This window comes from Haliaeetus albicilla, chromosome 11 (assembly GCF_947461875.1).
Source record: "Haliaeetus albicilla chromosome 11, bHalAlb1.1, whole genome shotgun sequence".
NCBI lineage: Eukaryota > Metazoa > Chordata > Aves > Accipitriformes > Accipitridae > Haliaeetus > Haliaeetus albicilla.
The window spans coordinates 40479835-40490619 of record NC_091493.1 but is presented as its reverse complement, the minus strand read 5'-3'; positions in this window follow the sequence as shown (position 1 = coordinate 40490619).

The following is a 10785-nucleotide window of genomic DNA, read 5'->3' as shown; positions in this document are numbered from 1 at the left end:
AAGCAGATAAGGTTGGTATTTTTATAGCTTAGAGTCAAATTAAAAGTAAAGTTAAAGGAAAAGGCAGACAACAGCCTGGGAAAGACATCACGAAAGGTTATTTCAGCAGAGGAGTTGTTATCACTAGCTGCCCTCTTTGCTCAAAAGCTGCATTTGATCATATATTCTTCTGAATTATCTACTGCATTACTTGAATGCTGAAGGCAGAAATAAATACAGGATAAATATTAGAGGGTTCATTTCAGATTGCACTGATGCTTGAAGCTTGCAGTCTGTAATTCCAGCTTTCTGAGTACGAATTAATTATTCAGTGTTGTAGGAAAAATTAATACAGGTCACTCAGAAAGTATATACAAACAAAAGCTAGAATATTATTTTTAAAAAATATACCTCTAGTATGTTTTGCCTACAAATAGCTTGTCAGGGTCCTTTTGCTCGTCTACAAAATCTATAGCTTTGGCTGTCTCTTGCTTATGAGGCAGAAACGCTTGTGTGTCACATGCATGACAGGGCTTCTCTTCCCATCATCCGCCTCAGCCTGACTTTTTAAATGCAATAACAGTTTATCTGTTTATCTTCACAAGATGTGGGTTGTGAATCCTGAACAAAGGAGGACTTACAGACCCGTTCGGGGGGGACCTGCTCTTGTGGGACCTGCGGAGGGTCCTGCTGAGGATTCGTCAGGGCTCCCTCCTCGTCCTGCAGGCTGATGGACACCCTCAGCTCCAAAGGCTGCACTGATTCATCGTGGGGTATTGCTTTGGTTTTTTGCTTTTTTTAATCAAATCTATTTGAGAAACACCTTTCTTCAGCTGCTTTTCACAAGAGCAGGGTCTGGAGGCAATGCGCGCCGTGACAAAAAGCCTCTCCCCATCCCCGGTACCCTGCCACGGGGAGTGGGGCTGGACCAGGGCATGGCCGGAGCGGTGGCTTTCCCCTGCCAGGACAGCTCTTAGACTGGCACGGCACACATCTCCCTCAACAGACATATTTAATTTCCAGTGAATTATAGTTGCTCATCATTCCCCAGTAATTGCCAAGCTCTCAGAAAGAATTACCATATTTATCCCTCATGATAGGAGCAAATTTCCTCCTAAATTGCTAACTAGTCCACCTCGGTGAGAGGATCAGCTTCTCCAGCATCTATGAGATTCATAGAAATAAAATAATAAAATAATAACAAGAGCTCTGTCACAACCAGGGAAAATCCATATACATGCTATATATTTTCCATCTTCTCTCCTCAGTGTTCTTTTATCCCCACTGCGATCACCCCGAGAAGCTGTGAATGCATGACAGCCTCTCTATGTTGTGAGCATTGCCCATGAAATATTCTAAAATCAATACAAGTTAAAGAAAACATGTGATTTCTAAACTATATTTAAATATATAAAACCTGATTGAAGAAAGACTAAAAATCTTAACGTGAAATATTTCTATTAGATGATCTCCACTGCCAACTTATTTACATTGTTCTCTGAACTGTAAAACAAGTTTTTGCTATTATCCCCTTCACATTGCATGCAGGGCAAGAGAATCCTGCTCTGCCCTGGCCACAGGTCCTCAAGGCAAGCTCAGCAAAACTACCAAAACCAGTAAAAAATACAGACGAATAAAATGTTCACATAAAATTATAACAAACAGCAGGCTTGAAAAAAATAGAAGAATACACTGAATACTTTGTTTCCTCAAATTCCTAAGTCATTTACAGCCTGTTCATTGTACTGAGAGAAAACACAGTGAATTCATCATCTGCTTTCCTCTTAGCCAAAGTAATAGGAATGTAAACATTAATGTAATCAACGTTACTTATTTCAAGAATAAGTGATAATGTTTCTGAACAATTTCTTCATTGCTTATGTTGGTACGTTTGACTAGCTGTTTGTAAGCAAGTACCACATTAAATGAAAGTCAATTACCCTAACTGTATAATAATTATAGTGTGTTCCTGTCAGTATCTGAAAGAAACCCTGAAAATTAACTTTGTTCCAGCATATCTTAATTAGAGCAGTCTCTTGGTATTCTTCCCTCAGCTCGCATGCAGAAAAGGAGTTTACAGCAAGTGGAATAGCAGATGAAAGAATAGTTTGCTCTCACGAGAGATAAACCAGTGCAGTTTCTGCAGAAACAAGGCAATTAACTAACACAAAAAGAAAAAGCTCCTACCTTGGGCTTCCTTGTGCAGTCCTTCAGATGGGACACTTCCAAATGCTCAACCGTAGACAGAGCAGTTTGAGCCGGCCGTGAATTTACCTATAATTTCTCATCAGTCTTTTTTTCTGAGATAACATTTTTATAAATGCTTTAAGTTTTCGTAAACATGGTCATTAATTTTTTCCCTAGGCTCATTTATAGGCACAGTTACTGTAGGTCCTCGAGCATCAGCCAAGGTAAAAGGCTTTGCACGTCCCCAGCAGCGCCGAGATCCCCCCACCACTGCTGAGCCCGGCGCTGCCCAGGTCGTTCCCTCAGCTCTCAGGTGTTGTCTCTCGGTACATCAGGTCTGACTGACACCACACGAGTCGCAGGACAAGAACCTCTCATTTCTAGCTGGCTTTAAAGTGCTGCGACTACCTTAGCACTTCCGTCGTGATTTGCTAAGGTAAAATCCTACATGAAGATAACAAAAATCAGGAGTTGAGAAATTTGGAAGGAAAACCTTAACACACAAGAAGCCAATATTTAAAGAATTCTACTCATAGGACCATACCTGACCATCAAATCAATCTGATGCATATGATGAGGTACAGCACGTCCCTCATGCCGTCGGAAAGCACTCCCAAGCACAGGTGATGCTGAAGCTGATGCTGACCCTCACCCACCACCAGACCAGCCCTGTCCCCCTGGTTCACCCACGTGAGGGATTCAGCCAAATGGGGTGGAGGAAAGCTGAGGTCCCCCACTATTGCTTGAATTGTCATTTCACGCTCCAAGACGTTGCTAAAAGAGACCATCCAGGCAACCCTACCAGTTAGCCACTGTGTCAATGGCAAGAAATGATTGCTAGACAAGAAGGTTAACATGCACCTGAAGGCTATGCAATCTGTGTAAAAAAAAATTAGTAGCAATTAGTATGTCAATTAGTAATCAACACAAACATTAAGCTATTTTAGATTTCTCACCGTACAAGAGCTCTGCCTTGAGAAGCACAGGAGGGGTTGTTCAGCCCCAAAGGCTTTTCCCCCCCTCAGACACTCATGAATCGTTTGTTAACCATTTTCTTCTTCCAGAAAGGTGAGCACCTTTAAACTTTGTCATGGAGGACCCAAACCAAGGTGCCACGGCAACTCCGGGAATTGCTCAGCTGGGACATGGCCACGGTCTGCAAAACAAAAGGGAAGGAAAACCACATTGATCTTTATAATTCACACACTAGTATTTCTACTTTTTTACATTAAGGATATGCAGAAGCAAATACTGTGGGGTTACCTAAGGTCACAGCCATAATCTAACAACTATAATCTACTGATATCTAATGAGAAATTAGAGGGAGCTTGGGAGACAGCTGCGAGAGAAAGGTGAATTTCCACAGCTGCTGTTAAAATAATAATAATAAAAAATCTCTTTGACCAGCTCCTCTGCTTATTTCAGAAAATGCTGTTAAATTACTGCATTCACTCTGAATTTGCCAGGGAAAAAAAACTTCTAAGAGCTGTGTTCATGAACTTGCAACAAGCTTAATTGGTTAAATACTAATTATCTTCCAACTCTTCAGCCTGTACCTGAGACCCTGCAGCAGTAAGACTGATTTGCACATTATTGTTAGATCATCTCTCAGCAGTTCAGACTGGCAATAAGGTATTGATAGTAAGAAATGATCATTTTAACTGGAAAAAAAAAAAGTAGTTGTCAGAAGAGCTCTTTTTTATTATTATTAGAAGACGAGAAAGTAAACTCTAACAAACCATGTGTGCTTACCTCTGCTCCCTCACTACAAACAATTTCCATTTGATGTAGGGAACTGGTGTGTAAGGCTGAGCCCTAAGCTCCGCCAAGGGCTCACACCCCGAACGAGACCCGATACTTCTTCTTCCAACGGCAAACCCTCAGGCTCTCTGAGGCTGTATTTCTAGTATGAGCCCAAAGGTGTGCTCCAGTGGGAACGAATACGAACATTTTCTATTTTAAATGGAAGACAATTAATTTCTTTAGCTTCATTTAAAAAAAAAAAAAGTTACTCTTGTATCCCCATGTAATGGCAGCAAAGGGTTACTAAGCAGTTAAGGAAACTTTTGGAGCAGCCTACAAAATTTGGCAAGTCTCTCAGCTGAGACAAAAGTCAGAACAGCTAAAAACTTCCCTTGCCACACACTTTTTTCCTATTAAAAACTTAATATTAATCAAACTGGGAAAAGGACACTCATGGCAAGAAAGACCAGTGACGTACTTCGAATTACCATGTTCCCTGAGGATCTGGTTTAAAGCATGGCAATTTATTTTTTTATACTCTCTACAGATACAGGTGATAGGGCTGTTGAGACACACTTCCACCTCTCAAGAAGAACTTAGAAAAAAAAACGCTGTCAGGAAAAGTCCTCTGTTTGCACTCTGAGGTCAGTCAGAAACCTCCAGAGAGCTCAGCCCTGGTGCATCTCTGTAAAGTACTGGGGGCTTCCAATTACGCTGTTCAACTAGTACGCTCCCAGATCCGGTAAAATTAACATTATCCTTTTTTCCTCCAAACGGATTTCAGCTGCTCCTCTCCTGACATTTTATACTATTAAGCAGTCATTTATTACCGCTGTTGTTTCACACCTTCAAGAAATGGAACACGAGTTTATCAATTACAGTTACAGCGAGCAACCCTTTTACTTCTTTTCCTCAGAGGCGTATCTTAATTAAATCACAGAATTGAGGAGATTGTGCCATATTTTCATAACCTTTGTGTCTTCATATGCATAACAAGCACACTACTGATTTAAGTAGCCTTTTTTTTCTTCTTTACAGAAAGACAAAAGCAAATTCCATTAATCCTTCATTATATTCACTTTCAGTATTTTTGGAGCACAGAGCAATTTGAAATGAATTTCATCATCTCCCTGACCATTATTCAAAAACTCAGCCAATTTCACTTTGGTTTGGAGCTTTATTTCTTTGGGTTTGTTTCACATTAGGGTTCGGTATTTTGTAAAAATTTTTCAAAAATTAACTTTTTTACCCAGATTATTTTACTTTTCCCTATGTACTGTATGGTAAAGCAACCAACGATATTAGAAGCAGCTAGATTTATATCTGTGATCCCTTTTGCAGAAAACTCCTAAAGAATGAAGGGACAATATCCCACCTAAAGGAAATTACATACAAATCCCCCAAATATGTGATATAAATACCATGGTTTGTAATTGTTTTCCAGGAAAGGCCCTCAGGTTATAGTTACATTTCTCCTTTTATGTCCGTGTTAAGCCTTGTAAATGGATAAATTTTTGGAAATTCACAGCATTGGACCTGGGAGGACACGGGGAAGCGTGGCAGTGAGCACCTGCCCCACAGCCCGGCACCAGCAGGATCAAGCCCCAGACCTGCAATAGACAAATGTGAGAGAGTCAGGAAACATTACCTCAACAGCAGTTATTTATAGGTGTTACACTACGTGGGTTTGTTCAGCAGAGGTACAAGTTTAAACCAGAAAAACCTGAAATAAATCCATAAAATAATACCATGCTTTTCCCTTTTTTAGGAAGAATTTATAATTTTGATATTGCTGTTCTAAAACCTAGAAAATATAGGCAATTCCATCAGAGATCAGCCTGGGCAATGCTGAGATGAGCATGGCTTTCCACGCATTTCATTCAAAATAGATAAACCATATTTCCAATAACAAGTAGGGAAATACTAACAGTGGTGTGTCCATTTCTTCCTGCCCTTTTGCTGTGAGCTTGACAAACCACAGGAGGAGAGGCTGGTCTGCTTTGCACCACATGCCCATCTCAAATCCCTGACTGCCAGTGGGAACGGCAATGGTAACGCCGCGTCCTTCCCCCCAGGGTCTCAGCCCAAAAACCTGGCAAAGCACGAGGCAGCAGTTTGGAGAGACCACGGGACCAGGGCAGCACTTAGAGATCCCCTGGCACCAGAGCACATTTTCTGTTACCGTTATTCTGAGAAGTGCCACCAATTACTCTCCACCTACTTGAAGCCTCGTTCCCTTTATTATACCCAAGGTTGTCATCCTTATCGGACGGAGAGAAGCTGAAAGGAGGCAGCAACACAACTGCCAACTGCTGTACAGCTTTTTCCATGCTGCTGAACAGCTATGGGTTAGAGGAGAGATGAGCAAAGGGCCTCCCAAATGCAGCTGTAGTGCTGGGGTACTCCCAAGAACAGAATAACCCTCAATAAATAAATATCCTATATAAAAGTCGTAATTAACTCCTGCAAAATATCATCATCAAGGCAGAGGTAGAACTGGAGCTCTGGAAACCTCTTGTTGCTCTCCTGCTACCCGCTGCGGCAGGAGGATGCTTTCTTCCACATCCCATTCCTTCATCTCAGCCAACATTAAAAGAGAAAAAGATCAGGCAACAGGTTTATCAAATTTCCTTTCTGCTAATGAGGTTTTAGAATACATTTTCTTCAATTTGAAGAATTGGGACTGTCAGTGGGATAGGTCATCAGATCTCCCATCCACCTCAGAAGGTTCCATGTAACGGCCCTGAGTCATATCTGCTAAAAAGTTAATCAAGCTGAAATGTCATGGAATTGAATAACTACTACAGAAGAGGTTTTAAATTCAGTATACCACTAATTATGTTATTTTCCGACAGGAAATATGTTTTATGGTAATTAGACCAAGTACTGTTTTCAGTTATACATGGCTATTTATTTTTATTTATCCCAGTTTTGCTCCTTCCCCAGGTTGAGAACAGCTCTAAAATTAAGCAGGCCCTTAAATTTAATCTAATTACATATACACATGGCTTTGCCTCAGGTGTTTACTTGTTTTCTTACTCTTCCCAGTTCCCCCTTCATTATGAGACTTTACTTCCACCCCTTGCAAATGTCCTGTGGGTGGAATCTCTTACCTTTCAACATGACATCCGAAATAGATGACTAACGGCAGCCACTGACATTTATAAGTATTTATAATAAATATATTTGAATTAAATCAAAGTGCAGGCACAAAGACAGACAGACTGCAGCATCTTTAAAGCGGTAGATATCATAAAATGTCATTTCCAACATTATCACTATCACACAATAGCAGGCATAAATGGTTTCTGGCAGTTTTAAAACACCCGAGGAATGTTTCTCCATGAACATACTTTTAATAGCAACCAGCTATTCACAGGCAGGTGTGAATCCTGTATGGCTTTGTGAATTTTAAATGACTACATCTGATGTTCGGAGCAAAGTCAGAGCCAACGCTAAGCATGTGCAGTATGGGTATGAAATACAGGGCAAGAAAAAAACACAAAATCTATATCCCATTGATTGGAGTTTCTGTGTTAAGCACATTATTTTACAATGCAGCACGACTACATTGTATCTTTCTTTTCTAAATAAAAACCTCAATGCAAAGCATAACATTCAGTTTAAACAGATATGAGTAGACCGTTACAGTGCTGACCACAGAAAGACAGTAAATTATCTCATATGGGCTAGCAGTGTTTTAATTAAGCAAGAAGTCCAACACAGAAGAGAAACTCCAAGGCAATAAACGTTTTTCACCTGTGGAACCAGTTCAACAGCAAAGCAGCCCTTTCTACCACCACCGCGGGAACCACAGCAGGGACGTGAGCAGCAATGGGCAGGGCCCCGGACAGCCTTCGGCCTCGCTGCTGGTGGTGGATATTTTCTTGGAGTGTTTTTCCCTGTCGCTTTCAGTTGTAAACACAGGTCTCCAACAGCTTCTCCCCAGGCTCTGTTCTACAAAATTTCACCTTTTGCCTAAACCTTCCCCTTTTTTCACCCCATCACACACGGGTACATCCCTTTCACTCTAAATCTTCTTTGCTGGGATTTTACTACTGTTGCACCATGCTCCTCCTCCATCTCGTGTCTGCTGTTAGAATTTGTATTTCACGTGAATGATTGGGAGAAGTATCTACAATGTGAGGAAAGTCACCCTCCCAAGTACGTGTGTATGCACCAAGCAGGCATCTCCTTCCTCTCATCCCTGTCATGGGGTGGCTGCATCCAGTTCAGGAGTGGTCACTGCAGCAGAGAGACAGCCTGAAATCAGACATTGCATGCATGACTGAGTTTTAAGTCTATTTAATAGTATGCAAGTGTTGCTTTTTAGTCTTTGGGCCAGTCAGTTTAACTTCAATTCCTTCCCAAATGCTGGAACAACCCTTTGCAAGCACCAGCACCCCAACAAGGAAATGAGAAACAACCAAAATGAGTTTGTCATCAATAAATTCCATCCAATCAGCCTAGTTTTTTCCTATGACAAAGCAAAAGCTCTTGTAGGTAGGAAGGAGACAGCAGGTCTCCGTGCTTTGACTCCAGGAAGATTTTTGACACTGCCCCACTTCCCAGGAACAGGCCAGGGAAAGAGAATTGGAATTATTTTAAATTGGGGAATGGCATTAAGCTGGGAAGACATGCAGGTGAATCATAATGCTGTCCATCAAACCTATGATATTCCCAGATTCCCTGGTTATACGTCCTTTATTTTTCTAAATTCTGCCTCCTTTTAGTCCTTTCCCTGCACTGGCAAGCTGCCTGCCAGCTCCCTGCTTAGTAACACCGAGCAGAGTGTTAATGTAGCTGTGCGCTCTTTTTCCCTCTTCCATAGCGTGAACACAAGCCAGGTAAGAGCAGGCAGCACCGCGGGGTTTGTATTTTCTCCCAGACCGCTGCATCCCTCATTTCATCTCTCCTGTAGCCACGAAGGAGCACGGTGTGACAGTGCTCCTGTCCCAGCCGGGTGCACGGGCTGTGCGACAATCCCTGTGATACACAATCAGCATCGAAACGCTTCACATTGCAGGAACAAATTACCAGATTTGTCAGGCTGTTTGTTTTAAAGCAGCAGAAATTGCTTTCACCATATTTGACCATGAAGAGAGAAAAATGGCCCATGCATTCACATGAATTTGTCCGGCAAATTGCTACCCACGTAATTTACCTCCCACCTGCCCTGCTAGCAAACCTTAATTTTCCTATGATGTTTACTATTAAGCTTTTCCTTCTCCTTTCCTAAGTTTTTTGGATTTTCTCTTTGCTGCGCCCATGTACTTCAGGTGAGAATTTAAGTTGTTCCATGTTTGTGTTTTGCCAAAGCCTAAACTTTCCGTGGAGACAGTTCTCATCTGCTCCCGGGATGCTGAGGAGAAAAAGCCTTTCAAAATCCCCTTTGCCTGGCCCTCAGCAGAGCACTCGTGTTTGGCCTCCAGCTCCCATCCAGTGCTTGGAAAGGGCAAGTAAGAATTTGGAAAAACCTCCTAGCTTGGAGTAAAGCCGCCCAGGAGCAAAGGACAGTGGAGGGAAAGTTTCCTTTACATGTTTCTATCAGCTGTAAGAACAAAACAACACCACTGTTAAATGCACAAATCCGAGGGTGTGCCTTGGTCCTGATGACAGCTTCGCTTTCCTTTTAATTCAGAAAGGAAAAAAGGAAACAGCCAAATTAAGACCTGGGAAGCTAGCCTAGGTGAATCTGAATTTATCCAACCATTACCCCACAGGCAAAAGTCTCTCAGCATTGCTTCAAATGAGCGGGACCCCACAGCCAAGCGAGGATTTCATCCTCTTGGCTCCTTTTCTTTTCAGGATTAATGCATTATGGAAGACAAACATCTAAGGTACCTTGAAGCATTACAGGAAGAATATTCCTCAACATCTTAGAAGTTGCCAACATTTTTAAGAGGTTTTCTGTAACTTAAGTACATTTGCATTATAGGAATTCTTTTTTTTTTAACAGGAAATACTGACTCCAAAGAAATCAGCAAAATGAGGTCTACAATTTGTTTGATAGCTAACGAGAATGCTACCACTTAGCACGGGCTAAAAATCATGGTTCGAGGGTCAAGTGATGAATCAATAGGATGGTCATGAGCTGTGCTCTCTCAGTAATTGCCAGGTGAGAACAAATCTGACACAAGCCCAAATGCCAGCGAAGGCCTATCCATCTCGCAAAGCTGCCAACAATAACTTTTCACTGTTAGAGAGTTTACGAAGTTGCTTAACTTCAGCATAAAGCGGTTTTGCAAACATCGTTCTGTGGAAATCCGCACTGATATACTTATTCCTCTGAAGGAAATTACCACTCTTCTCCTTTAGACTTTATTGGACGTTATCCTAAGCACAAAAGAAATTCTTAATGAACAGATTATAAGCATTTTGAGAAAATTCATGAAATCATTTGCAACGCAAATGAAAATCTGCTGGCAAAGAATGAAATGATTTTTTTTTTTAAAGAATGAGTTTGTTATTTCCTTTAATAAACATATTAACTTATATTCAAATTAGCTACAACACTGGGAATTGCAGCAAGCGTTGATTGCCAAAATTCCCAGAGCTGTTGCTAATTCATCAAACGAGGCTGAAAAACTTTTTTTTTTTATTTTATATAGATATAGGAGTGCTGAACTACAACAAATTAACAGACCATTGTGGATTATACATATGTTTTGACACAACTCTAGGGCTGATAAATAATCAAAGTGGCTACGTAACATGCATATAACACAATATGTTAAAGGTAAGCATCTACAACAGCATTTACCTTGCGGTCTTCACACTAAAGGACAACATACTCCAGCCTCACCTCTGACTCACAGGAATTTCCCAGTTTCTTGATGTACCAGCTTTTCTTTTTTCTTCCACTGACTATCCGGA